The sequence below is a fragment of the Phalangium opilio genome, unplaced genomic scaffold (genome assembly GCF_054372755.1).
Source record: "Phalangium opilio isolate 3A_F unplaced genomic scaffold, DU_Popi_V2 ptg000352l_1, whole genome shotgun sequence".
NCBI classification, from domain to species: Eukaryota; Metazoa; Arthropoda; class Arachnida; order Opiliones; family Phalangiidae; genus Phalangium; species Phalangium opilio.
Window position 1 is genome coordinate 9,656,665 of NW_028324228.1, and position 26,953 is coordinate 9,683,617.

At 46.9% G+C, this 26,953-nt stretch overlaps 12 non-coding genes across 12 annotated transcripts; all 12 read right to left on the bottom strand.

Moving 5' to 3' along the window:
- Window positions 1-717: 717 nt before the first annotated feature.
- On the bottom strand, window positions 718-790 carry TRNAN-GUU (transfer RNA asparagine (anticodon GUU)). The gene has a single exon. It is a non-coding gene; the product is annotated as a tRNA-Asn (tRNA).
- Window positions 791-2,479: 1,689 nt separating this feature from the next.
- Window positions 2,480-2,546, bottom strand: TRNAI-GAU (transfer RNA isoleucine (anticodon GAU)). The gene has a single exon. It is a non-coding gene; the product is annotated as a tRNA-Ile (tRNA).
- Window positions 2,547-4,240: 1,694 nt separating this feature from the next.
- On the bottom strand, window positions 4,241-4,313 carry TRNAI-GAU (transfer RNA isoleucine (anticodon GAU)). Its single transcript has one exon. It is a non-coding gene; the product is annotated as a tRNA-Ile (tRNA).
- Window positions 4,314-4,973: 660 nt separating this feature from the next.
- TRNAN-GUU (transfer RNA asparagine (anticodon GUU)) lies at window positions 4,974-5,046 on the bottom strand. The gene has a single exon. It is a non-coding gene; the product is annotated as a tRNA-Asn (tRNA).
- A 1,249-nt stretch (window positions 5,047-6,295) lies between these two features.
- Window positions 6,296-6,368, bottom strand: TRNAI-GAU (transfer RNA isoleucine (anticodon GAU)). Its single transcript has one exon. It is a non-coding gene; the product is annotated as a tRNA-Ile (tRNA).
- A 514-nt stretch (window positions 6,369-6,882) lies between these two features.
- On the bottom strand, window positions 6,883-6,955 carry TRNAN-GUU (transfer RNA asparagine (anticodon GUU)). The gene has a single exon. It is a non-coding gene; the product is annotated as a tRNA-Asn (tRNA).
- A 2,129-nt stretch (window positions 6,956-9,084) lies between these two features.
- Window positions 9,085-9,157, bottom strand: TRNAI-GAU (transfer RNA isoleucine (anticodon GAU)). Its single transcript has one exon. It is a non-coding gene; the product is annotated as a tRNA-Ile (tRNA).
- A 2,570-nt stretch (window positions 9,158-11,727) lies between these two features.
- Window positions 11,728-11,800, bottom strand: TRNAN-GUU (transfer RNA asparagine (anticodon GUU)). Its single transcript has one exon. It is a non-coding gene; the product is annotated as a tRNA-Asn (tRNA).
- A 1,690-nt stretch (window positions 11,801-13,490) lies between these two features.
- Window positions 13,491-13,563, bottom strand: TRNAN-GUU (transfer RNA asparagine (anticodon GUU)). Its single transcript has one exon. It is a non-coding gene; the product is annotated as a tRNA-Asn (tRNA).
- Window positions 13,564-19,803: 6,240 nt separating this feature from the next.
- TRNAK-CUU (transfer RNA lysine (anticodon CUU)) lies at window positions 19,804-19,876 on the bottom strand. The gene has a single exon. It is a non-coding gene; the product is annotated as a tRNA-Lys (tRNA).
- Window positions 19,877-20,244: 368 nt separating this feature from the next.
- TRNAK-CUU (transfer RNA lysine (anticodon CUU)) lies at window positions 20,245-20,317 on the bottom strand. Its single transcript has one exon. It is a non-coding gene; the product is annotated as a tRNA-Lys (tRNA).
- Window positions 20,318-21,272: 955 nt separating this feature from the next.
- On the bottom strand, window positions 21,273-21,345 carry TRNAN-GUU (transfer RNA asparagine (anticodon GUU)). The gene has a single exon. It is a non-coding gene; the product is annotated as a tRNA-Asn (tRNA).
- Window positions 21,346-26,953: the final 5,608 nt, after the last annotated feature.

Sequence of the window (26,953 nt, forward strand, 5' to 3'; positions counted from 1 at the left end):
GAACCACCAACCTTTCGGTTAACAGCCGAACGCCCTAACCATTGCGCCACGGAAGCCCAAAGATTAAATGTTCGTCAGGTATTGTGGAAAAACTTTGACTTTTTGCGTCACATCTGAGACTTCACAACACCGCTCCCGGATGGGCTCGAATCACAAACCTTTTGAATAACAGCTGAACGCTCTAACCATTGCGCCACGGAAGACCAAAAATTAAATGTTCGTCAGTTATTTTTAAAAAACTCTGAATTTTACGTTACATCTAAGACCTCACAACACCGCTCCAGGATGGGCTCGAACCACAAACCTTTCGGTTAACAGCCGAACGCGCTAACCATTGCGCCACGGAAGCCCAAAGATTAAACGTTCGTCAGGTATTGTGGAAAAACTTTGGATTTTTACGTTACCTGTGAGATTTCACAACACCGCTCCCGGGTGGGCTCGAACCACCAACCTTTTGGTTAACATCCGAACGCGCTAGACTTCGAGCCAAGGAAGCTCAGAAATTAAATGGTCGTCAGGTATTGTGGAAAAACTTTGACTTTTTACGTCACATCTGAGACCTCACAACACCGCTCACGGATGGGCTCGAACCACCAACCTTTCGGTTAACAGCCGACCGCGCTAACCATTGCGCCACGGAAGCCCAAAAATTAAATGGTCGTCGGGTATTGTGGAAACACTTTGGCTTTTTACATTACATGTGAGAGCTCACAACAACGCTCCCGGGTGGGCTCGAACCACCAACCTTTCGGTTAACAGCCGAACGCGCTAACCATTGCGCCACGGAAGCCCTAAGATTAAATGTTCGTCAGGTATTTTTAAAAAACTCTGAATTATACGTTACATCTAAGACCTCACAACACCGCTCCCGGATGGGCTCGAACCACCAACCTTTCGGTTAACAGCCGACAGCGTTAACCATTGCGCAACGGAAGCCCAACGATTAAATGTTCGTCAGGTATTGTGGAAAAACTTTGGATTTTTACGTTACATGTGAGATTTCACAACACCGCTCCCCGGTGGGCTCGAACCACCAACCTTTCGGTTAACAGCCGAACGCGCTAACCATTGCGCCACGGAAGCTCAGAAATGAAATGGTCGTCAGGTATTGTGGAAAAACTTTGACTTTTTACGTCACATCTGAGACCTCACAACACCGCTCCCGGATGGGCTCGAACCACCAACCTTTCGGTTAACAGCCGACGGCGTTAACCATTGTGCAACGGAAGCCCAAAGATTAAATGTTCGTCAGGTATTTTTAAAAAACTCTGGATTTTTACGTTACATGTGAGATCTCACAATACCGCTCCCGGATGGGCTCGAACCACCAACCTTTCGGTTAACAGCCGACGGCGTTAACCATTGTGCAACGGAAGCCCAAAGATAAAATGTTCGTCAGGTCTTTTTTAAAAAACTCTGGATTTTTACGTTACATGTGAGATCTCACAACACCGCTCCCGGGTGGGCTCGAACCACCAACCTTTCGGTTAACAGCCGAACGCCCTAACCATTGCGCCACGGAAGCCCAAAGATTAAATGTTCGTCAGGTATGGTGGAAAAACTTTGACTTTTTGCGTCACATCTGAGACTTCACAACACCGCTCCCGGATGGGCTCGAACCACAAACCTTTTGAATAACAGCTGAACGCTCTAACCATTGCGCCACGGAAGACCAAAAATTAAATGTTCGTCAGTTATTTTTAAAAAACTCTGAATTTTACGTTACATCTAAGACCTCACAACACCGCTCCAGGATGGGCTCGAACCACAAACCTTTCGGTTAACAGCCGAACGCGCTAACCATTGCGCCACGGAAGCCCAAAGATTAAACGTTCGTCAGGTATTGTGGAAAAACTTTGACTTTTTACGTCACATCTGAGACTTCACAACACCGCTCCCGGATGGGCTCGAACCACAAACCTTTTGAATAACATCTGAACGCTCTAACCATTGCGCCACGGAAGACCAAAAATTAAATGTTCGTCAGTTATTTTTAAAAAACTCTTTATTTTACGTTACATCTAAGACCTCACAACACAGCTCCCGGATGGGCTCGAACCACCAACCTTTCGGTTAACAGCCGACGGCGTTAACCATTGCGCAACGGAAGCCCAAAGATTAAATGTTCATCAGGTATTGTGGAAAAACTTTGGATTTTTACGATACCTGTGAGATTTCACAACTCCGCTCCCGGGTGGGCTCGAACCACCAACCTATTAGTTAACAGCCGAACGCGCTAACCATTGAGCCACGGAAGCCCAAAAATTAAATGTTCGTCAGGTATTGTGGAAAAGCTTTGACTTTTTACGTCAAATCTGAGATTTCACAACACCGCTCCCGGGTGGGCTCGAACCACCAACCTTTCGGTTAACAGCCGAACGCGCTAACCAATGCGCCACGGAAGCCCAAAAATAAAATGTTCGTCAGGTATTGTGGAAAAACTTTGACTTTTTACGTCACATCTGTGACCTCACAACACCGCTGACGGATGGGCTCGAACCACCAACCTTTCGGTTATCAGCCGAACGCGCTAACCATTGCGCCGCGGAAGCCCAAAAACTAAATGGTCGTCGGGTATTGTGGAAACACTTTGGCTTTTTACGTTACATGTGAGAGCTCACAACACCGCTCCCGGGTGGGCTCGAACCATCAACCTTTCGGTTAACTGCCGAACGCGCTAACCGTTGCGCCACAGAAGCCCAAAGATTAAATGTTCGTCAGGTATTTTTAAAAAACTCTGAATTTTACGTTACATCTAAGACCTCACAACACAGCTCCCGGATGGGCTCGAACCACCAACCATTCGGTTAACAGCCGACGGCGTTAACCATTGCGCCACGGAAGACCAAAAATTAAATGTTCGTCAGTTATTTTTAAAAAACTCTGAATTTTACGTTACATCTAAGACCTCACAACACCGCTCCCGGATGGGCTCGAACCACAAACCTTTCGGTTAACAGCCGAACGCGCTAACCATTGCGCCACGGAAGCCCAAAGATTAAATGTTCGTCAGGTATGGTGGAAAAACTTTGACTTTTTACGTCACATCTGAGACTTCACAACACCGCTCCCGGATGGGTTCGAACCACAAACCTTTTGAATAACATCTGAACGCTCTAACCATTGCGCCACGGAAGACCAAAAATTAAATGTTCGTCAGTTATTTTTAAAAAAACTCTGAATTTTACGTTACATCTAAGACCTCACAACACAGCTCCCGGATGGGCTCGAACCACCAACCTTTCGGTTAACAGCCGACGGCGTTAACCATTGCGCAACGGAAGCCCAAAGATTAAATGTTCGTCAGGTATTGTGGAAAAACTTTGGATTTTTAGGTTACATGTGAGATTTCACAACACCGCTCCCGGGTGGGCTCGAACCACCAACCTTTCGGTTAACAGCCGAACGCGCTAACCGTTGCTTCACGGAAGCCCAAAAATTAAATGTTCGTCAGGTATTGTGGAAAAACTTTGACTTTTTACGTCACATCTGAGACCTCACAACACCGCTCACGGATGGGCTGGAACCACCAACCTTTCGGTTAACAGCCGAACGCGCTAACCATTGCGCCACGGAAGCTCAGAAATGAAATGGTCGTCAGGTATTGTGGAAAAACTTTGACTTTTTACGTCACATCTGAGACCTCACAACACCGCTCCCGGATGGGCTCGAACCACCAACCTTTCGGTTAACAGCCGAACGCGCTAACCATTGCGCCACGGAAGCTCAGAAATTAAATGGTCGTCAGGTATGTGGAAAAACTTTGACTTTTTACGTCACATCTGAGACCTCACAACACCGCTTCCGGATGGTCTCGAACCACCAACCTTTTGAATAACAGCTGAACGCTCTAACCATTGCGCCACGGAAGCCCAAAAATTAAATGTTCGTCAGTTATTTTTAAAAAACTCTGAATTTTACGTTACATCTAAGACCTCACAACACCGCTCCCGGATGGGCTCGAACCACCAACCTTTCGGTTAACAGCCGACGGCGTTAACCATTGCGCAACGGAAGCCCAAAAATTAAATGTTCGTCAGGTATTGTGGAAAAGCTTTGACTTTTTACGTCACATCTGAGATTTCACAACACCGCTCCCGGGTGGGCTCGAACCACCAACCTTTCGGTTAACAGCCGAACGCGCTAACCAATGCGCCACGGAAGCCCAAAAATTAAATGTTCGTCAGGTATTGTGGAAAAACTTTGACTTTTTACGTCAACATCTGAGACCTCACAACACCGCTCACGGATGGGCTCGAACCACCAACCTTTCGGTTATCAGCCGAACGCGCTAACCATTGCGCCACGGAAGCCCAAAAGCTAAATGGTCGTCGGGTATTGTGGAAACACTTTGGCTTTTTACGTTACATGTGAGAGCTCACAACACCGCTCCCGGGTGGGCTCGAACCATCAACCTTTCGGTTAACTGCCGAACGCGCTAACCGTTGCTCCACAGAAGCCCAAAGATTAAATGTTCGTCAGGTATTTTTAAAAAACTCTGAATTTTACGTTACATCTAAAACCTCACAACACCGCTCCTGGATGGGCTCGAACCACCAACCTTTCGGTTAACAGCCGAACGCGCTAACCATTGCGCCACGGAAGCCCAAAAATTAAATGTTCGTCAGTTATTTTTAAAAAACTCTGAATTTTACGTTACATCTAAGACCTCACAACACCGCTCCCGGATGGGCTCGAACCACCAACCTTTCGGTTAACAGCCGACGGCGTTAACCATTGCGCAACGGAAGCCCAAAGATTAAATGTTCGTCAGGTATTGTGGAAAAACTTTGAAATTTTACGTCACATCTGAGACCTCACAACACCGCTCCCGGATGGTCTCGAACCACCAACCTTTCAGTTAACAGCCGAACGCGCTAACCATTGCGCCACGGAAGCCCAAAGATTAAATGTTCGTCAGGTATTGTGGAAAAACTTTGGCATTTGACATTACGTTTGAGATCTCACAACACCGCTCCCGGGTGGGCTCGAACCACCAACCTTTCGGTTAACAGCCGAACGCGCTAACCATTGCGCCACGGAAGCTCAGAAATGAAATGGTCGTCAGGTATTGTGGAAAAACTTTGACTTTTTACGTCACATCTGAGACCTCACAACACCGCTCCCGGATGGGCTCGAACCACGAACCTTTCGGTTAACATCCGAACGCGCTAACCTTCGAGCCAAGGAAGCTCAGAAATGAAATGGTCGTCAGGTATTGTGGAAAAACTCTGACTTTTTACGTCACATCCGAGACTTCAAAACACCGCTCCCGGATGGGCTCGAACCACAAACCTTTTGAATAACAGCTGAACGCGCTAACCATTGCGCCACGGAAGCCCAAAAATTAAATGTTCGTCAGATATTTTTAAAAAACTCTGAATTTTACGTTACATCTAAGACCTCACAACACAGCTCCCGGATGGGCTCGAACCACCAACCTTTCGGTTAACAGCCGACGGCGTTAACCATTGTGCAACGGAAGCCCAAAGATTAAATGTTCGTCAGGTATTGTGGAAAAACTTTGACTATTTACGTCACATCTGAGACTTCACAACACCGCTCCCGGATGGGCTCGAACCACAAACCTTTTGAATAACAGCTGAACGCTCTAACCTTTGCGCCACGGAAGCCCAAAAATTAAATGTTCGTCAGTTATTTTTAAAAAACTCTGAATTTTACGTTACATCTAAGACCTCACAACACAGCTCCCGGATGGGCTCGAACCACCAACCTTTCGGTTAACAGCCGACGGCGTTAACCATTGCGCAACGGAAGCCCAAAGATTAAATGTTCGTCAGGTATTGTGGAAAAACTTTGGATTTTTACGTTACCTGTGAGATTTCACAACACCGCTACCGGGTGGGCTCGAACCACCAACCTTTTGGTTAACATCCGAACGCGCTAGACTTCGAGCCAAGGAAGCTCAGAAATGAAATGGTCGTCAGGTATTGTGGAAAAACTCTGACTTTTTACGTCACATCCGAGACTTCAAAACACCGCTCCCGGATGGGCTCGAACCACCAACCTTTCAGTTAACAGCCGACGGCGTTAACCATTGCGCAACGGAAGCCCAAAAATTAAATATTCGTCAGGTATTGTGGAAAAGCTTTGACTTTTTACGTCACATCTGAGATTTCACAACACCGCTCCCGGGTGGGCTCGAACCACCAACCTTTCGGTTAACAGCCGAACGCGCTAACCAATGCGCCACGGAAGCCCAAAAATTAAATGTTCGTCAGGTATTGTGGAAAAACTTTGACTTTTTACGTCAACATCTGAGACCTCACAACACCGCTCACGGATGGGCTCGAACCACCAACCTTTCGGTTATCAGCCGAACGCGCTAACCGTTGCGCCACGGAAGCCCAAAAGCTAAATGGTCGTCGGGTATTGTGGAAACACTTTGGCTTTTTACGTTACATGTGAGAGCTCACAACACCGCTCCCGGGTGGGCTCGAACCATCAACCTTTCGGTTAACTGCCGAACGCGCTAACCGTTGCGCCACAGAAGCCCAAAGATTAAATGTTCGTCAGGTATTTTTAAAAAACTCTGAATTTTACGTTACATCTAAAACCTCACAACACCGCTCCTGGATGGGCTCGAACCACCAACCTTTCGGTTAACAGCCGAACGCGCTAACCATTGCGCCACGGAAGCTCAAAAAATAAATGGTCGTCAGGTATTGTGGAAAAACTTTGACTTTTTACGTCACATCTGAGACCTCAAAACACCGCTCCCGGATGGTCTCGAACCACCAACCTTTCAGTTAACAGCCGAACGCGCTAACCATTGCGCCACGGAAGCCCAAAGATTAAATGTTCGTCAGGTATTGTGGAAAAACTTTGGCATTTGACATTACGTTTGAGATCTCACAACACCGCTCCCGGGTGGGCTCGAACCACCAACCTTTCGGTTAACAGCCGAACGCGCTAACCATTGCGCCACGGAAGCTCAGAAATGAAATGGTCGTCAGGTATTGTGGAAAAACTTTGACTTTTTACGTCACATCTGAGACCTCACAACACCGCTCCCGGATGGGCTCGAACCACCAACCTTTCGGTTAACATCCGAACGCGCTAACCTTCGAGCCAAGGAAGCTCAGAAATGAAATGGTCGTCAGGTATTGTGGAAAAACTCTGACTTTTTACGTCACATCCGAGACTTCAAAACACCGCTCCCGGATGGGCTCGAACCACAAACCTTTTGAATAACAGCTGAACGCGCTAACCATTGCGCCACGGAAGCCCAAAAATTGAATGTTCGTCAGATATTTTTAAAAAACTCTGAATTTTACGTTACATCTAAGACCTCACAACACAGCTCCCGGATGGGCTCGAACCACCAACCTTTCGGTTAACATCCGAACGCGCTAGACTTCGAGCCAAGGAAGCTCAGAAATGAAATGGTCGTCAGGTATTGTGGAAAAACTCTGACTTTTTACGTCACATCCGAGACTTCAAAACACCGCTCCCGGATGGGCTCGAACCAAAAACCTTTCAGTTAACAGCCGACGGCGTTAACCATTGCGCAACGGAAGCCCAAAGATTAAATGTTCGTCAGGTATTGTGGAAAAACTTTGGATTTTTACGTTACATGTGAGATCTCACAACACCGCTCCCGGGTGGGCTCGAACCGCCAACCTTTCGGTTAACAGCCGAACGCGCTAACCATTGCGCCACGGAAGCCCAAAGATTAAATGTTCGTCAGGTATTGTGGAAAAACTTTGACTTTTTACGTCACATCTGAGACCTCACAACACCGCTCACGGATGGGCTCGAACCACCAACCTTTCGGTTAACAGCCGAACGCGCTAACCATTGCGCCACGGAAGCTCAGAAATGAAATGGTCGTCAGGTATTGTGGAAAAACTTTGACTTTTTACGTCACATCTGAGACCTCACAACACCGCTCCCGGATGGGCTCGAACCACCAACCTTTCGGTTAACATCCGAACGCGCTAACCTTCGAGCCAAGGAAGCTCAGAAATGAAATGGTCGTCAGGTATTGTGGAAAAACTCTGACTTTTTACGTCACATCCGAGACTTCAAAACACCGCTCCCGGATGGGCTCGAACCACAAACCTTTTGAATAACAGCTGAACGCGCTAACCATTGCGCCACGGAAGCCCAAAAATTAAATGTTCGTCAGATATTTTTAAAAAACTCTGAATTTTACGTTACATCTAAGACCTCACAACACAGCTCCCGGATGGGCTCGAACCACCAACCTTTCGGTTAACAGCCGACGGCGTTAACCATTGTGCAACGGAAGCCCAAACATTAAATGTTCGTCAGGTATTGTGGAAAAACTTTGACTATTTACGTCACATCTGAGACTTCACAACACCGCTCCCGGATGGGCTCGAACCACAAACCTTTTGAATAACAGCTGAACGCTCTAACCTTTGCGCCACGGAAGCCCAAAAATTTAATGTTCGTCAGTTATTTTTAAAAAACTCTGAATTTTACGTTACATCTAAGACCTCACAACACAGCTCCCGGATGGGCTCGAACCACCAACCTTTCGGTTAACAGCCGACGGCGTTAACCATTGCGCAACGGAAGCCCAAAGATTAAATGTTCGTCAGGTATTGTGGAAAAACTTTGGATTTTTACGTTACCTGTGAGATTTCACAACACCGCTACCGGGTGGGCTCGAACCACCAACCTTTTGGTTAACATCCGAACGCGCTAGACTTCGAGCCAAGGAAGCTCAGAAATGAAATGGTCGTCAGGTATTGTGGAAAAACTCTGACTTTTTACGTCACATCCGAGACTTCAAAACACCGCTCCCGGATGGGCTCGAACCACCAACCTTTCAGTTAACAGCCGACGGCGTTAACCATTGCGCAACGGAAGCCCAAAGATTAAATGTTCGTCAGGTATTGTGGAAAAACTTTGGATTTTTACGTTACATGTGAGATCTCACAACACCGCTCCCGGGTGGGCTCGAACCGCCAACCTTTCGGTTAACAGCCGAACGCGCTAACCATTGCGCCACGGAAGCCCAAAGATTAAATGTTCGTCAGGTATTGTGGAAAAACTTTGACTTTTTACGTCACATCTGAGACCTCACAACACCGCTCACGGATGGGCTCGAACCACCAACCTTTCGGTTATCAGCCGAACGCGCTAACCATTGCGCCACGGAAGCCCAAAAACTAAATGGTCGTCGGGTATTGTGGAAACACTTTGGCTTTTTACGTTACATGTGAGAGCTCACAACACCGCTCCCGGGTGGGCTCGAACCATCAACCTTTCGGTTAACTGCCGAACGCGCTAACCGTTGCGCCACAGAAGCCCAAAGATTAAATGTTCGTCAGGTATTTTTAAAAAACTCTGAATTTTACGTTACATCTAAAACCTCACAACACCGCTCCTGGATGGGCTCGAACCACCAACCTTTCGGTTAACAGCCGAACGCGCTAACCATTGCGCCACGGAAGCCCAAAAATTAAATGTTCGTCAGTTATTTTTAAAAAACTCTGAATTTTACGTTACATCTAAGACCTCACAACACCGCTCCCGGATGGGCTCGAACCACCAACCTTTCGGTTAACAGCCGACGGCGTTAACCATTGCGCAACGGAAGCCCAAAGATTAAATGTTCGTCAGGTATTGTGGAAAAACTTTGAAATTTTACGTCACATCTGAGACCTCACAACACCGCTCCCGGATGGGCTCGAACCACCAACCTTTCGGTTAACAGCCGAACGCGCTAACCATTGCGCCACGGAAGCTCAAAAATTAAATGGTCGTCAGGTATTGTGGAAAAACTTTGACTTTTTACGTCACATCTGAGACCTCAAAACACCGCTCCCGGATGGTCTCGAACCACCAACCTTTCAGTTAACAGCCGAACGCGCTAACCATTGCGCCACGGAAGCCCAAAGATTAAATGTTCGTCAGGTATTGTGGAAAAACTTTGGCATTTGACATTACGTTTGAGATCTCACAACACCGCTCCCAGGTGGGCTCGAACCACCAACCTTTCGGTTAACAGCCGAACGCGCTAACCATTGCGCCACGGAAGCTCGAAAATTAAACGCTCGTCAGGTATTCTGGAAAAACTTTGGCTTTTTACGTAACATTTGAGACTTCACAACACGGCAGCCGGGTGGGCTCGAACCACCAACCTTTTGGTTAACATCCGAACGCGCTAACCTTCGAGCCAAGGAAGCTCAGAAATGAAATGGTCGTCAGGTATTGTGGAAAAACTCTGAATTTTACGTTACATCTAAGACCTCACAACACAGCTCCCGGATGGGCTCGAACCACCAACCTTTCGGTTAACAGCCGACGGCGTTAACCATTGCGCAACGGAAGCCCAAAGATTAAATGTTCGTCAGGTATTGTTAAAAAACTTTGGATTTTTACGTTACCTGTGAGATTTCACAACACCGCTACCGGGTGGGCTCGAACCACCAACCTTTCGGTTAACAGCCGACGGCGTTAACCATTGCGCAACGGAAGCCCAAAGATTAAATGTTCGTCAGGTATTGTGGAAAAACTTTGGATTTTTACGTTACCTGTGAGATTTCACACAACCGCTCCCGGTTGGGATCGAACCACCAACCTTTTGGTTAACATCCGAACGCGCTAGACTTCGAGCCAAGGAAGCTCAGAAATTAAATGGTCGTCAGGTATTGTGGAAAAACTCTGACTTTTTACGTCACATCCGAGACTTCAAAACACCGCTCCCGGATGGGCTCGAACCACCAACCTTTCGGTTAACAGCCGACGGCGTTAACCATTGCGCAACGGAAGCCCAAAGATTAAATGTTCGTCAGGTATTGTGGAAAAACTTTGGATTTTTACGTTACATGTGAGATCTCACAACACCGCTCCCGGGTGGGCTCGAACCACCAACCTTTCGGTTAACAGCCGACGGCGTTAACCGTTGCGCAACGGAAGCCCAAAGATTAAATGTTCGTCAGGTATTGTGGAAAAACTTTGGATTTTTACGCTACCTGTGAGATTTCACAACACCGCTCCCGGGTGGGCTCGAACCACCAATCTTTTGGTTAACATCCGAACGCGCTAGACTTCGAGCCAAGGAAGCTCAGAAATTAAATGGTCGTCAGGTATTGTGGAAAAACTCTGCCTTTTTACGTCACATCCGAGACTTCAAAACACCGCTCCCGGATGGGCTCGAACCACCAACCTTTCGGTTAACAGCCGACGGCGTTAACCATTGCGCAACGGAAGCCCAAAGATTAAATGTTCGTCAGGTATTGTGGAAAAACTTTGGATTTTTACGTTACATGTGAGATCTCACAACACCGCTCCCGGGTGGGCTCGAACCACCAACCTTTCGGTTAACAGCCGACGGCGTTAACCGTTGCGCAACGGAAGCCCAAAGATTAAATGTTCGTCAGGTATTGTGGAAAAACTTTGGATTTTTACGCTACCTGTGAGATTTCACAACACCGCTCCCGGGTGGGCTCGAACCACCAATCTTTTGGTTAACATCCGAACGCGCTAGACTTCGAGCCAAGGAAGCTCAGAAATTAAATGGTCGTCAGGTATTGTGGAAAAACTCTGCCTTTTTACGTCACATCCGAGACTTCAAAACACCGCTCCCGGATGGGCTCGAACCACCAACCTTTCGGTTAACAGCCGACGGCGTTAACCATTGCGCCACGGAAGCCCAAAGATTAAATGTTCGTCAGGTATTGTGGAAAAACTTTGGCATTTGACATTACGTTTGAGATCTCACAACACCGCTCCCGGGTGGGCTCGAACCACCAACCTTTCGGTTAACAGCCGAACGCGCTAACCATTGCGCCACGGAAGCTCGAAAATTAAACGGTCGTCAGGTATTCTGGAAAAACTTTGGCTTTTTACGTAACATTTGAGACTTCACAACACGGCAGCCGGGTGGGCTCGAACCACCAACCTTTTGGTTAACATCCGAACGCGCTAACCTTCGAGCCAAGGAAGCTCAGAAATGAAATGGTCGTCAGGTATTGTGGAAAAACTCTGACTTTTTACGTCACATCCGAGACTTCAAAACACCGCTCCCGGATGGGCTCGAACCACAAACCTTTTGAATAACAGTTGAACGCGCTAACCATTGCGCCACGGAAGCCCAAAAATTAAATGTTCGTCAGATATTTTTAAAAAACTCTGAATTTTACGTTACATCTAAGACCTCACAACACCGCTCCCGGATGGGCTCGAACCACCAACCTTTCGGTTAACAGCCGACGGCGTTAACCATTGTGCAACGGAAGCCCAAAGATTAAATGTTCGTCAGGTATTGTGGAAAAACTTTGACTATTTACGTCTCATCTGAGACTTCACAACACCGCTCCCGGATGGGCTCGAACCACAAACCTTTCGGTTAACAGCCGACGGCGTTAACCATTGCGCAACGGAAGCCCAAAGATTAAATGTTCGTCAGGTATTGTGGAAAAACTTTGGATTTTTACGTTACATGTGAGATCTCACAACACCGCTCCCGGGTGGGCTCGAACCACCAACCTTTCGGTTAACAGCCGACGGCGTTAACCGTTGCGCAACGGAAGCCCAAAGATTAAATGTTCGTCAGGTATTGTGGAAAAACTTTGGATTTTTACGTTACCTGTGAGATTTCACAACACCGCTCCCGGGTGGGCTCGAACCACCAACCTTTTGGTTAACATCCGAACGCGCTAGACTTCGAGCCAAGGAAGCTCAGAAATTAAATGGTCGTCAGGTATTGTGGAAAAACTCTGACTTTTTACGTCACATCCGAGACTTCAAAACACCGCTCCCGGATGGGCTCGAACCACCAACCTTTCTGTTAACAGCCGACGGCGTTAACCATTGCGCAACGGAAGCCCAAAGATTAAATGTTCGTCAGGTATTGTGGAAAAACTTTGGATTTTTACGTTACATGTGAGATCTCACAACACCGCTCCCGGGTGGGCTCGAACCACCAACCTTTCGGTTAACAGCCGACGGCGTTAACCGTTGCGCAACGGAAGCCCAAAGATTAAATGTTCGTCAGGTATTGTGGAAAAACTTTGGATTTTTACGTTACCTGTGAGATTTCACAACACCGCTCCCGGGTGGGCTCGAACCACCAACCTTTTGGTTAACATCCGAACGCGCTAGACTTCGAGCCAAGGAAGCTCAGAAATTAAATGGTCGTCAGGTATTGTGGAAAAACTCTGACTTTTTACGTCACATCCGAGACTTCAAAACACCGCTCCCGGATGGGCTCGAACCACCAACCTTTCGGTTAACAGCCGACGGCGTTAACCATTGCGCAACGGAAGCCCAAAGATTAAATGTTCGTCAGGTATTGTGGAAAAACTTTGGATTTTTACGTTACATGTGAGATCTCAGAACACCGCTCCCGGGTGGGCTCGAACCGCCAACCTTTCGGTTAACAGCCGAACGCGCTAACCATTGCGCCACGGAAGCCCAAAGATTAAATGTTCGTCAGGTATTGTGGAAAAACTTTGGCATTTGACATTACGTTTGAGATCTCACAACACCGCTCCCGGGTGGGCTCGAACCACCAACCTTTCGGTTAACAGCCGAACGCGCTAACCATTGCGCCACGGAAGCTCGAAAATTAAACGGTCGTCAGGTATTCTGGAAAAACTTTGGCTTTTTACGTAACATTTGAGACTTCACAACACGGCAGCCGGGTGGGCTCGAACCACCAACCTTTTGGTTAACATCCGAACGCGCTAACCTTCGAGCCAAGGAAGCTCAGAAATGAAATGGTCGTCAGGTATTGTGGAAAAACTCTGACTTTTTACGTCACATCCGAGACTTCAAAACACCGCTCCCGGATGGGCTCGAACCACAAACCTTTTGAATAACAGTTGAACGCGCTAACCATTGCGCCACGGAAGCCCAAAAATTAAATGTTCGTCAGATATTTTTAAAAAACTCTGAATTTTACGTTACATCTAAGACCTCACAACACCGCTCCCGGATGGGCTCGAACCACCAACCTTTCGGTTAACAGCCGACGGCGTTAACCATTGTGCAACGGAAGCCCAAAGATTAAATGTTCGTCAGGTATTGTGGAAAAACTTTGACTATTTACGTCTCATCTGAGACTTCACAACACCGCTCCCGGATGGGCTCGAACCACAAACCTTTCGGTTAACAGCCGACGGCGTTAACCATTGCGCAACGGAAGCCCAAAGATTAAATGTTCGTCAGGTATTGTGGAAAAACTTTGGATTTTTACGTTACATGTGAGATCTCACAACACCGCTCCCGGGTGGGCTCGAACCACCAACCTTTCGGTTAACAGCCGACGGCGTTAACCGTTGCGCAACGGAAGCCCAAAGATTAAATGTTCGTCAGGTATTGTGGAAAAACTTTGGATTTTTACGTTACCTGTGAGATTTCACAACACCGCTCCCGGGTGGGCTCGAACCACCAACCTTTTGGTTAACATCCGAACGCGCTAGACTTCGAGCCAAGGAAGCTCAGAAATTAAATGGTCGTCAGGTATTGTGGAAAAACTCTGACTTTTTACGTCACATCCGAGACTTCAAAACACCGCTCCCGGATGGGCTCGAACCACCAACCTTTCGGTTAACAGCCGACGGCGTTAACCATTGCGCAACGGAAGCCCAAAGATTAAATGTTCGTCAGGCATTGTGGAAAAACTTTGGATTTTTACGTTACATGTGAGATCTCACAACACCGCTCCCGGGTGGGCTCGAACCACCAACCTTTCGGTTAACAGCCGACGGCGTTAACCGTTGCGCAACGGAAGCCCAAAGATTAAATGTTCGTCAGGTATTGTGGAAAAACTTTGGATTTTTACGTTACCTGTGAGATTTCACAACACCGCTCCCGGGTGGGCTCGAACCACCAACCTTTTGGTTAACATCCGAACGCGCTAGACTTCGAGCCAAGGAAGCTCAGAAATTAAATGGTCGTCAGGTATTGTGGAAAAACTCTGACTTTTTACGTCACATCCGAGACTTCAAAACACCGCTCCCGGATGGGCTCGAACCACCAACCTTTCGGTTAACAGCCGACGGCGTTAACCATTGCGCAACGGAAGCCCAAAGATTAAATGTTCGTCAGGTATTGTGGAAAAACTTTGGATTTTTACGTTACATGTGAGATCTCAGAACACCGCTCCCGGGTGGGCTCGAACCGCCAACCTTTCGGTTAACAGCCGAACGCGCTAACCATTGCGCCACGGAAGCCCAAAGATTAAATGTTCGTCAGGTATTGTGGAAAAACTTTGACTTTTTACGTCACATCTGAGACTTCACAACACCGCTCCCGAATGGGCTCGAACCACAAACCTTTTGAATAACAGCTGAACGCTCTAACCATTGCGCCACGGAAGACCAAAAATTAAATGTTCGTCAGTTATTTTTAAAAAACTCAGAATTTTACGTTGCATCTAAGACCTCACAACACCGCTCCCGGATGGGCTCGAACCACCAACCTTTCGGTTAACAGCCGACGGCGTTAACCATTGTGCAACGGAAGCCCAAAGATTAAATGTTCGTCAGGTATTGTGGAAAAACTTTGACTATTTACGTCACATCTGAGACTTCACAACACCGCTCCCGGATGGGCTCGAACCACAAACCTTTTGAATAACAGCTGAACGCTCTAACCTTTGCGCCACGGAAGCCCAAAAATTAAATGTTCGTCAGTTATTTTTAAAAAACTCTGAATTTTACGTTACATCTAAGACCTCACAACACAGCTCCCGGATGGGCTCGAACCACCAACCTTTCGGTTAACAGCCGACGGCGTTAACCATTGCGCAACGGAAGCCCAAAGATTAAATGTTCGTCAGGTATTGTGGAAAAACTTTGGATTTTTACGATACCTGTGAGATTTCACAACACCGCTCCCGGATGGGCTCGAACCACCAACCTTTCGGTTAACAGCCGACGGCGTTAACCATTGCGCAACGGAAGCCCAAAGATTAAATGTTCGTCAGGTATTGTGGAAAAACTTTGGATTTTTACGTTACATGTGAGATCTCACAACACCGCTCCCGGGTGGGCTCGAACCACCAACCTTTCGGTTAACAGCCGACGGCGTTAACCGTTGCGCAACGGAAGCCCAAAGATTAAATGTTCGTCAGGTATTGTGGAAAAACTTTGGATTTTTACGTTACCTGTGAGATTTCACAACACCGCTCCCGGGTGGGCTCGAACCACCAACCTTTTGGTTAACATCCGAACGCGCTAGACTTCGAGCCAAGGAAGCTCAGAAATTAAATGGTCGTCAGGTATTGTGGAAAAACTCTGACTTTTTACGTCACATCCGAGACTTCAAAACACCGCTCCCGGATGGGCTCGAACCACCAACCTTTCGGTTAACAGCCGACGGCGTTAACCATTGCGCAACGGAAGCCCAAAGATTAAATGTTCGTCAGGCATTGTGGAAAAACTTTGGATTTTTACGTTACATGTGAGATCTCACAACACCGCTCCCGGGTGGGCTCGAACCACCAACCTTTCGGTTAACAGCCGACGGCGTTAACCGTTGCGCAACGGAAGCCCAAAGATTAAATGTTCGTCAGGTATTGTGGAAAAACTTTGGATTTTTACGTTACCTGTGAGATTTCACAACACCGCTCCCGGGTGGGCTCGAACCACCAACCTTTTGGTTAACATCCGAACGCGCTAGACTTCGAGCCAAGGAAGCTCAGAAATTAAATGGTCGTCAGGTATTGTGGAAAAACTCTGACTTTTTACGTCACATCCGAGACTTCAAAACACCGCTCCCGGATGGGCTCGAACCACCAACCTTTCGGTTAACAGCCGACGGCGTTAACCATTGCGCAACGGAAGCCCAAAGATTAAATGTTCGTCAGGTATTGTGGAAAAACTTTGGATTTTTACGTTACATGTGAGATCTCAGAACACCGCTCCCGGGTGGGCTCGAACCGCCAACCTTTCGGTTAACAGCCGAACGCGCTAACCATTGCGCCACGGAAGCCCAAAGATTAAATGTTCGTCAGGTATTGTGGAAAAACTTTGACTTTTTACGTCACATCTGAGACTTCACAACACCGCTCCCGAATGGGCTCGAACCACAAACCTTTTGAATAACAGCTGAACGCTCTAACCATTGCGCCACGGAAGACCAAAAATTAAATGTTCGTCAGTTATTTTTAAAAAACTCAGAATTTTACGTTGCATCTAAGACCTCACAACACCGCTCCCGGATGGGCTCGAACCACCAACCTTTCGGTTAACAGCCGACGGCGTTAACCATTGTGCAACGGAAGCCCAAAGATTAAATGTTCGTCAGGTATTGTGGAAAAACTTTGACTATTTACGTCACATCTGAGACTTCACAACACCGCTCCCGGATGGGCTCGAACCACAAACCTTTTGAATAACAGCTGAACGCTCTAACCTTTGCGCCACGGAAGCCCAAAAATTAAATGTTCGTCAGTTATTTTTAAAAAACTCTGAATTTTACGTTACATCTAAGACCTCACAACACAGCTCCCGGATGGGCTCGAACCACCAACCTTTCGGTTAACAGCCGACGGCGTTAACCATTGCGCAACGGAAGCCCAAAGATTAAATGTTCGTCAGGTATTGTGGAAAAACTTTGGATTTTTACGATACCTGTGAGATTTCACAACACCGCTCCCGGATGGGCTCGAACCACCAACCTTTCGGTTAACAGCCGACGGCGTTAACCATTGCGCAACGGAAGCCCAAAGATTAAATGTTCGTCAGGTATTGTGGAAAAACTTTGGATTTTTACGTTACATGTGAGATCTCACAACACCGCTCCCGGGTGGGCTCGAACCACCAACCTTTCGGTTAACAGCCGACGGCGTTAACCGTTGCGCAACGGAAGCCCAAAGATTAAATGTTCGTCAGGTATTGTGGAAAAACTTTGGATTTTTACGTTACCTGTGAGATTTCACAACACCGCTCCCGGGTGGGCTCGAACCACCAACCTTTTGGTTAACATCCGAACGCGCTAGACTTCGAGCCAAGGAAGCTCAGAAATTAAATGGTCGTCAGGTATTGTGGAAAAACTCTGACTTTTTACGTCACATCCGAGACTTCAAAACACCGCTCCCGGATGGGCTCGAACCACCAACCTTTCGGTTAACAGCCGACGGCGTTAACCATTGCGCAACGGAAGCCCAAAGATTAAATGTTCGTCAGGTATTGTGGAAAAACTTTGGATTTTTACGTTACATGTGAGATCTCAGAACACCGCTCCCGGGTGGGCTCGAACCGCCAACCTTTCGGTTAACAGCCGAACGCGCTAACCATTGCGCCACGGAAGCCCAAAGATTAAATGTTCGTCAGGTATTGTGGAAAAACTTTGACTTTTTACGTCACATCTGAGACTTCACAACACCGCTCCCGAATGGGCTCGAACCACAAACCTTTTGAATAACAGCTGAACGCTCTAACCATTGCGCCACGGAAGACCAAAAATTAAATGTTCGTCAGTTATTTTTAAAAAACTCAGAATTTTACGTTGCATCTAAGACCTCACAACACCGCTCCCGGATGGGCTCGAACCACCAACCTTTCGGTTAACAGCCGACGGCGTTAACCATTGTGCAACGGAAGCCCAAAGATTAAATGTTCGTCAGGTATTGTGGAAAAACTTTGACTATTTACGTCACATCTGAGACTTCACAACACCGCTCCCGGATGGGCTCGAACCACAAACCTTTTGAATAACAGCTGAACGCTCTAACCTTTGCGCCACGGAAGCCCAAAAATTAAATGTTCGTCAGTTATTTTTAAAAAACTCTGAATTTTACGTTACATCTAAGACCTCACAACACAGCTCCCGGATGGGCTCGAACCACCAACCTTTCGGTTAACAGCCGACGGCGTTAACCATTGCGCAACGGAAGCCCAAAGATTAAATGTTCGTCAGGTATTGTGGAAAAACTTTGGATTTTTACGATACCTGTGAGATTTCACAACACCGCTCCCGGATGGGCTCGAACCACCAACCTTTCGGTTAACAGCCGACGGCGTTAACCATTGTGCAACGGAAGCCCAAAGATTAAATGTTCGTCAGGTATTGTGGAAAAACTTTGACTATTTACGTCACATCTGAGACTTCACAACACCGCTCCCGGATGGGCTCGAACCACAAACCTTTTGAATAACAGCTGAACGCTCTAACCTTTGCGCCACGGAAGCCCAAAAATTAAATGTTCGTCAGTTATTTTTAAAAAACTCTGAATTTTACGTCACATCTAAGACCTCACAACACAGCTCCCGGATGGGCTCGAACCACCAACCTTTCGGTTAACAGCCGACGGCGTTAACCATTGTGCAACGGAAGCCCAAAGATTAAATGTTCGTCAGGTATTGTGGAAAAACTTTGGATTTTTACGATACCTGTGAGATTTCACAACACCGCTACCGGGTGGGCTCGAACCACCAACCTTTCGGTTAACAGCCGACGGCGTTAACCATTGCGCAACGGAAGCCCAAAGATTAAATGTTCGTCAGGTATTGTGGAAAAACTTTGGATTTTTACGTTACCTGTGAGATTTCACAACACCGCTCCCGGGTGGGCTCGAACCACCAACCTTTTGGTTAACATCCGAACGCGCTAGACTTCGAGCCAAGGAAGCTCAGAAATGAAATGGTCGTCAGGTATTGTGGAAAAACTCTGACTTTTTACGTCACATCCGAGACTTAAAAACACCGCTCCCGGATGGGCTCGAACCACCAACCTTTCGGTTAACAGCCGACGGCGTTAACCATTGCGCAACGGAAGCCCAAAGATTAAATGTTCGTCAGGTATTGTGGAAAAACTTTGGATTTTTACGTTACATGTGAGATCTCACAACACCGCTCCCGGGTGGGCTCGAACCACCAACCTTTCGGTTAAGAGCCGACGGCGTTAACCATTGCGCAACGGAAGCCCAAAGATTAAATGTTCGTCAGGTATTGTGGAAAAACTTTGGATTTTTACGTTACCTGTGAGATTTCACAACACCGCTCCCGGGTGGGCTCGAACCACCAACCTTTTGGTTAACATCCGAACGCGCTAGACTTCGAGCCAAGGAAGCTCAGAAATGAAATGGTCGTCAGGTATTGTGGAAAAACTCTGACTTTTTACGTCACATCCGAGACTTCAAAACACCGCTCCCGGATGGGCTCGAACCACCAACCTTTCGGTTAACAGCCGACGGCGTTAACCATTGCGCAACGGAAGCCCAAAGATTAAATGTTCGTCAGGTATTGTGGAAAAACTTTGGATTTTTACGTTACATGTGAGATCTCACAACACCGCTCCCGGGTGGGCTCGAACCACCAACCTTTCGGTTAAGAGCCGACGGCGTTAACCATTGCGCAACGGAAGCCCAAAGATTAAATGTTCGTCAGGTATTGTGGAAAAACTTTGGATTTTTACGTTACCTGTGAGATTTCACAACACCGCTCCCGGGTGGGCTCGAACCACCAACCTTTTGGTTAACATCCGAACGCGCTAGACTTCGAGCCAAGGAAGCTCAGAAATGAAATGGTCGTCAGGTATTGTGGAAAAACTTTGGATTTTTACGTTACATGTGAGATCTCACAACACCGCTCCCGGGTGGGCTCGAACCACCAACCTTTCGGTTAACAGCCGACGGCGTTAACCATTGTGCAACGGAAGCCCAAAGATTAAATGTTCGTCAGGTATTGTGGAAAAACTTTGACTATTTACGTCACATCTGAGACTTCACAACACCGCTCCCGGATGGGCTCGAACCACAAACCTTTTGAATAACAGCTGAACGCTCTAACCTTTGCGCCACGGAAGCCCAAAAATTAAATGTTCGTCAGTTATTTTTAAAAAACTCTGAATTTTACGTCACATCTAAGACCTCACAACACAGCTCCCGGATGGGCTCGAACCACCAACCTTTCGGTTAACAGCCGACGGCGTTAACCATTGTGCAACGGAAGCCCAAAGATTAAATGTTCGTCAGGTATTGTGGAAAAACTTTGGATTTTTACGATACCTGTGAGATTTCACAACACCGCTCCCGGGTGGGCTCGAACCACCAACCTTTTGGTTAACATCCGAACGCGCTAGACTTCGAGCCAAGGAAGCTCAGAAATGAAATGGTCGTCAGGTATTGTGGAAAAACTCTGACTTTTTACGTCACATCCGAGACTTCAAAACACCGCTCCCGGATGGGCTCGAACCACCAACCTTTCGGTTAACAGCCGACGGCGTTAACCATTGCGCAACGGAAGCCCAAAGATTAAATGTTCGTCAGGTATTGTGGAAAAACTTTGGATTTTTACGTTACATGTGAGATCTCACAACACCGCTCCCGGGTGGGCTCGAACCACCAACCTTTCGGTTAACAGCCGAACGCGCTAACCATTGCGCCACGGAAGCCCAAATATTAAATGTTCGTCAGGTATTGTGGAAAAACTTTGACTTTTTACGTCACATCTGAGACTTCACAACACCGCTCACGGATGGGCTCGAACCACAAACCTTTTGAATAACAGCCGAACGCGCTAACCATTGCGCCACGGAAGCCCAAAGATTATATGTTCGTCAGGTATTGTGGAAAAACTTTGACTTTTTACGTCACATCTGAGACTTCACAACACCGCTCCCGGATGGGCTCGAACCACAAACCTTTTGAATAACAGCTGAACGCTCTAACCTTTGCGCCACGGAAGCCCAAAAATTAAATGTTCGTCAGCTATTTTTAAAAAACTCTGAATTTTACGTTACATCTAAGACCTCACAACACCGCTCCCGGATAGGCTCGAACCACCAACCTTTCGGTTAACAGCCGTCGGCGTTAACCATTGTGCAACGGAAGCCCAAAGATTAAATGTTCGTCAGGTATTGTGGAAAAACTTTGACTATTTACGTCACATCTGAGACTTCACAACACCGCTCCCGGATGGGCTCGAACCACAAACCTTTTGAATAACAGCTGAACGCTCTAACCTTTGCGCCACGGAAGCCCAAAAATTAAATGTTCGTCAGCTATTTTTAAAAAACTCTGAATTTTACGTTACATCTAAGACCTCACAACACCGCTCCCGGATGGGCTCGAACCACCAACCTTTCGGTTAACAGCCGTCGGCGTTAACCATTGTGCAACGGAAGCCCAAAGATTAAATGTTCGTCAGGTATTGTGGAAAAACTTTGACTATTTACGTCACATCTGAGACTTCACAACACCGCTCCCGGATGGGCTCGAACCACAAACCTTTTGAATAACAGCTGAACGCTCTAACCTTTGCGCCACGGAAGCCCAAAAATTAAATGTTCGTCAGCTATTTTTAAAAAACTCTGAATTTTACGTTACATCTAAGACCTCACAACACCGCTCCCGGATGGGCTCGAACCACCAACCTTTCGGTTAACAGCCGACGGCGTTAACCATTGTGCAACGGAAGCCCAAAGATTAAATGCTCGTCAGGTATTGTGGAAAAACTTTGACTATTTACGTCACATTTGAGACTTCACAACACCGCTCCCGGATGGGCTCGAACCACAAACCTTTTAAATAACAGCTGAACGCTCTAACCTTTGCGCCACGGAAGCCCAAAAATTAAATGTTCGTCAGTTATTTTTAAAAAACTCTGAATTTTACGTTACATCTAAGACCTCACAACACAGCTCCCGGATGGGCTCGAACCACCAACCTTTCGGTTAACAGCCGACGGCGTTAACCATTGCGCAACGGAAGCCCAAAGATTAAATGTTCGTCAGGTATTGTGGAAAAACTTTGGATTTTTACGTTACCTGTGAGATTTCACAACACCGCTCCCGGGTGGGCTCGAACCACCAACCTTTTGGTTAACATCCGAACGCGCTAGACTTCGAGCCAAGGAAGCTCAGAAATGAAATGGTCGTCAGGTATTGTGGAAAAACTCTGACTTTTTACGTCACATCCGAGACTTCAAAACACCGCTCCCGGATGGGCTCGAACCACCAACCTTTCGGTTAACAGCCGAACGCGCTAACCATTGCGCCACGGAAGCCCAAATATTAAATGTTCGTCAGGTATTGTGGAAAAACTTTGACTTTTTACGTCACATCTGAGACTTCACAACACCGCTCCCGGATGGGCTCGAACCACAAACCTTTTGAATAACAGCTGAACGCTCTAACCATTGCGCCACGGAAGACCAAAAATTAAATGTTCGTCAGTTATTTTTAAAAAACTCAGAATTTTACGTTACATCTAAGACCTCACAACACCGCTCCCGGATGGGCTCGAACCACCAACCTTTCGGTTAACAGCCGTCGGCGTTAACCATTGTGCAACGGAAGCCCAAAGATTAAATGTTCGTCAGGTATTGTGGAAAAACTTTGACTATTTACGTCACATCTGAGACTTCACAACACCGCTCCCGGATGGGCTCGAACCACAAACCTTTTGAATAACAGCTGAACGCTCTAACCTTTGCGCCACGGAAGCCCAAAAATTAAATGTTCGTCAGCTATTTTTAAAAAACTCTGAATTTTACGTTACATCTAAGACCTCACAACACAGCTCCCGGATGGGCTCGAACCACCAACCTTTCGGTTAACAGCCGACGGCGTTAACCATTGCGCAACGGAAGCCCAAAGATTAAATGTTCGTCAGGTATTGTGGAAAAACTTTGGATTTTTACGTTACCTGTGAGATTTCACAACACCGCTCCCGGGTGGGCTCGAACCACCAACCTTTTGGTTAACATCCGAACGCGCTAGACTTCGAGCCAAGGAAGCTCAGAAATGAAATGGTCGTCAGGTATTGTGGAAAAACTCTGACTTTTTACGTCACATCCGAGACTTCAAAACACCGCTCCCGGATGGGCTCGAACCACCAACCTTTCGGTTAACAGCCGAACGCGCTAACCATTGCGCCACGGAAGCCCAAATATTAAATGTTCGTCAGGTATTGTGGAAAAACTTTGACTTTTTACGTCACATCTGAGACTTCACAACACCGCTCCCGGATGGGCTCGAACCACAAACCTTTTGAATAACAGCTGAACGCTCTAACCATTGCGCCACGGAAGACCAAAAATTAAATGTTCGTCAGTTATTTTTAAAAAACTCAGAATTTTACGTTACATCTAAGACCTCACAACACCGCTCCCGGATGGGCTCGAACCACCAACCTTTCGGTTAACAGCCGTCGGCGTTAACCATTGTGCAACGGAAGCCCAAAGATTAAATGTTCGTCAGGTATTGTGGAAAAACTTTGACTATTTACGTCACATCTGAGACTTCACAACACCGCTCCCGGATGGGCTCGAACCACAAACCTTTTGAATAACAGCTGAACGCTCTAACCTTTGCGCCACGGAAGCCCAAAAATTAAATGTTCGTCAGCTATTTTTAAAAAACTCTGAATTTTACGTTACATCTAAGACCTCACAACACCGCTCCCGGATAGGCTCGAACCACCAACCTTTCGGTTAACAGCCGTCGGCGTTAACCATTGTGCAACGGAAGCCCAAAGATTAAATGTTCGTCAGGTATTGTGGAAAAACTTTGACTATTTACGTCACATCTGAGACTTCACAACACCGCTCCCGGATGGGCTCGAACCACAAACCTTTTGAATAACAGCTGAACGCTCTAACCTTTGCGCCACGGAAGCCCAAAAATTAAATGTTCGTCAGCTATTTTTAAAAAACTCTGAATTTTACGTTACATCTAAGACCTCACAACACCGCTCCCGGATGGGCTCGAACCACAAACCTTTTGAATAACAGCTGAACGCTCTAACCATTGCGCCACGGAAGACCAAAAATTAAATGTTCGTCAGTTATTTTTAAAAAACTCAGAATTTTACGTTACATCTAAGACCTCACAACACCGCTCCCGGATGGGCTCGAACCACCAACCTTTCGGTTAACAGCCGTCGGCGTTAACCATTGTGCAACGGAAGCCCAAAGATTAAATGTTCGTCAGGTATTGTGGAAAAACTTTGACTATTTACGTCACATCTGAGACTTCACAACACCGCTCCCGGATGGGCTCGAACCACAAACCTTTTGAATAACAGCTGAACGCTCTAACCTTTGCGCCACGGAAGCCCAAAAATTAAATGTTCGTCAGCTATTTTTAAAAAACTCTGAATTTTACGTTACATCTAAGACCTCACAACACCGCTCCCGGATGGGCTCGAACCACCAACCTTTCGGTTAACAGCCGTCGGCGTTAACCATTGTGCAACGGAAGCCCAAAGATTAAATGTTCGTCAGGTATTGTGGAAAAACTTTGACTATTTACGTCACATCTGAGACTTCACAACACCGCTCCCGGATGGGCTCGAACCACAAACCTTTTGAATAACAGCTGAACGCTCTAACCTTTGCGCCACGGAAGCCCAAAAATTAAATGTTCGTCAGCTATTTTTAAAAAACTCTGAATTTTACGTTACATCTAAGACCTCACAACACCGCTCCCGGATGGGCTCGAACCACCAACCTTTCGGTTAACAGCCGACGGCGTTAACCATTGTGCAACGGAAGCCCAAAGATTAAATGTTCGTCAGGTATTGTGGAAAAACTTTGACTATTTACGTCACATCTGAGACTTCACAACACCGCTCCCGGATGGGCTCGAACCACAAACCTTTTGAATAACAGCTGAACGCTCTAACCTTTGCGCCACGGAAGCCCAAAAATTAAATGTTCGTCAGTTATTTTTAACAAACTCTGAATTTTACGTTACATCTAAGACCTCACAACACAGCTCCCGGATGGGCTCGAACCACCAACCTTTCGGTTAACAGCCGACGGCGTTAACCATTGCGCAACGGAAGCCCAAAGATTAAATGTTCGTCAGGTATTGTGGAAAAACTTTGGATTTTTACGTTACCTGTGAGATTTCACAACACCGCTCCCGGGTGGGCTCGAACCACCAACCTTTTGGTTAACATCCGAACGCGCTAGACTTCGAGCCAAGGAAGCTCAGAAATGAAATGGTCGTCAGGTATTGTGGAAAAACTCTGACTTTTTACGTCACATCCGAGACTTCAAAACACCGCTCCCGGATGGGCTCGAACCACCAACCTTTCGGTTAACAGCCGAACGCGCTAACCATTGCGCCACGGAAGCCCAAATATTAAATGTTCGTCAGGTATTGTGGAAAAACTTTGACTTTTTACGTCACATCTGAGACTTCACAACACCGCTCCCGGATGGGCTCGAACCACAAACCTTTTGAATAACAGCTGAACGCTCTAACCATTGCGCCACGGAAGCCCAAAAATTAAATGTTCGTCAGCTATTTTTAAAAAACTCTGAATTTTACGTTACATCTAAGACCTCACAACACCGCTCCCGGATGGGCTCGAACCACCAACCTTTCGGTTAACAGCCGACGGCGTTAACCATTGTGCAACGGAAGCCCAAAGATTAAATGTTCGTCAGGTATTGTGGAAAAACTTTGACTATTTACGTCACATCTGAGACTTCACAACACCGCTCCCGGATGGGCTCGAACCACAAACCTTTTGAATAACAGCTGAACGCTCTAACCTTTGCGCCACGGAAGCCCAAAAATTAAATGTTCGTCAGTTATTTTTAACAAACTCTGAATTTTACGTTACATCTAAGACCTCACAACACAGCTCCCGGATGGGCTCGAACCACCAACCTTTCGGTTAACAGCCGACGGCGTTAACCATTGCGCAACGGAAGCCCAAAGATTAAATGTTCGTCAGGTATTGTGGAAAAACTTTGGATTTTTACGTTACCTGTGAGATTTCACAACACCGCTCCCGGGTGGGCTCGAACCACCAACCTTTTGGTTAACATCCGAACGCGCTAGACTTCGAGCCAAGGAAGCTCAGAAATGAAATGGTCGTCAGGTATTGTGGAAAAACTCTGACTTTTTACGTCACATCCGAGACTTCAAAACACCGCTCCCGGATGGGCTCGAACCACCAACCTTTCGGTTAACAGCCGAACGCGCTAACCATTGCGCCACGGAAGCCCAAATATTAAATGTTCGTCAGGTATTGTGGAAAAAC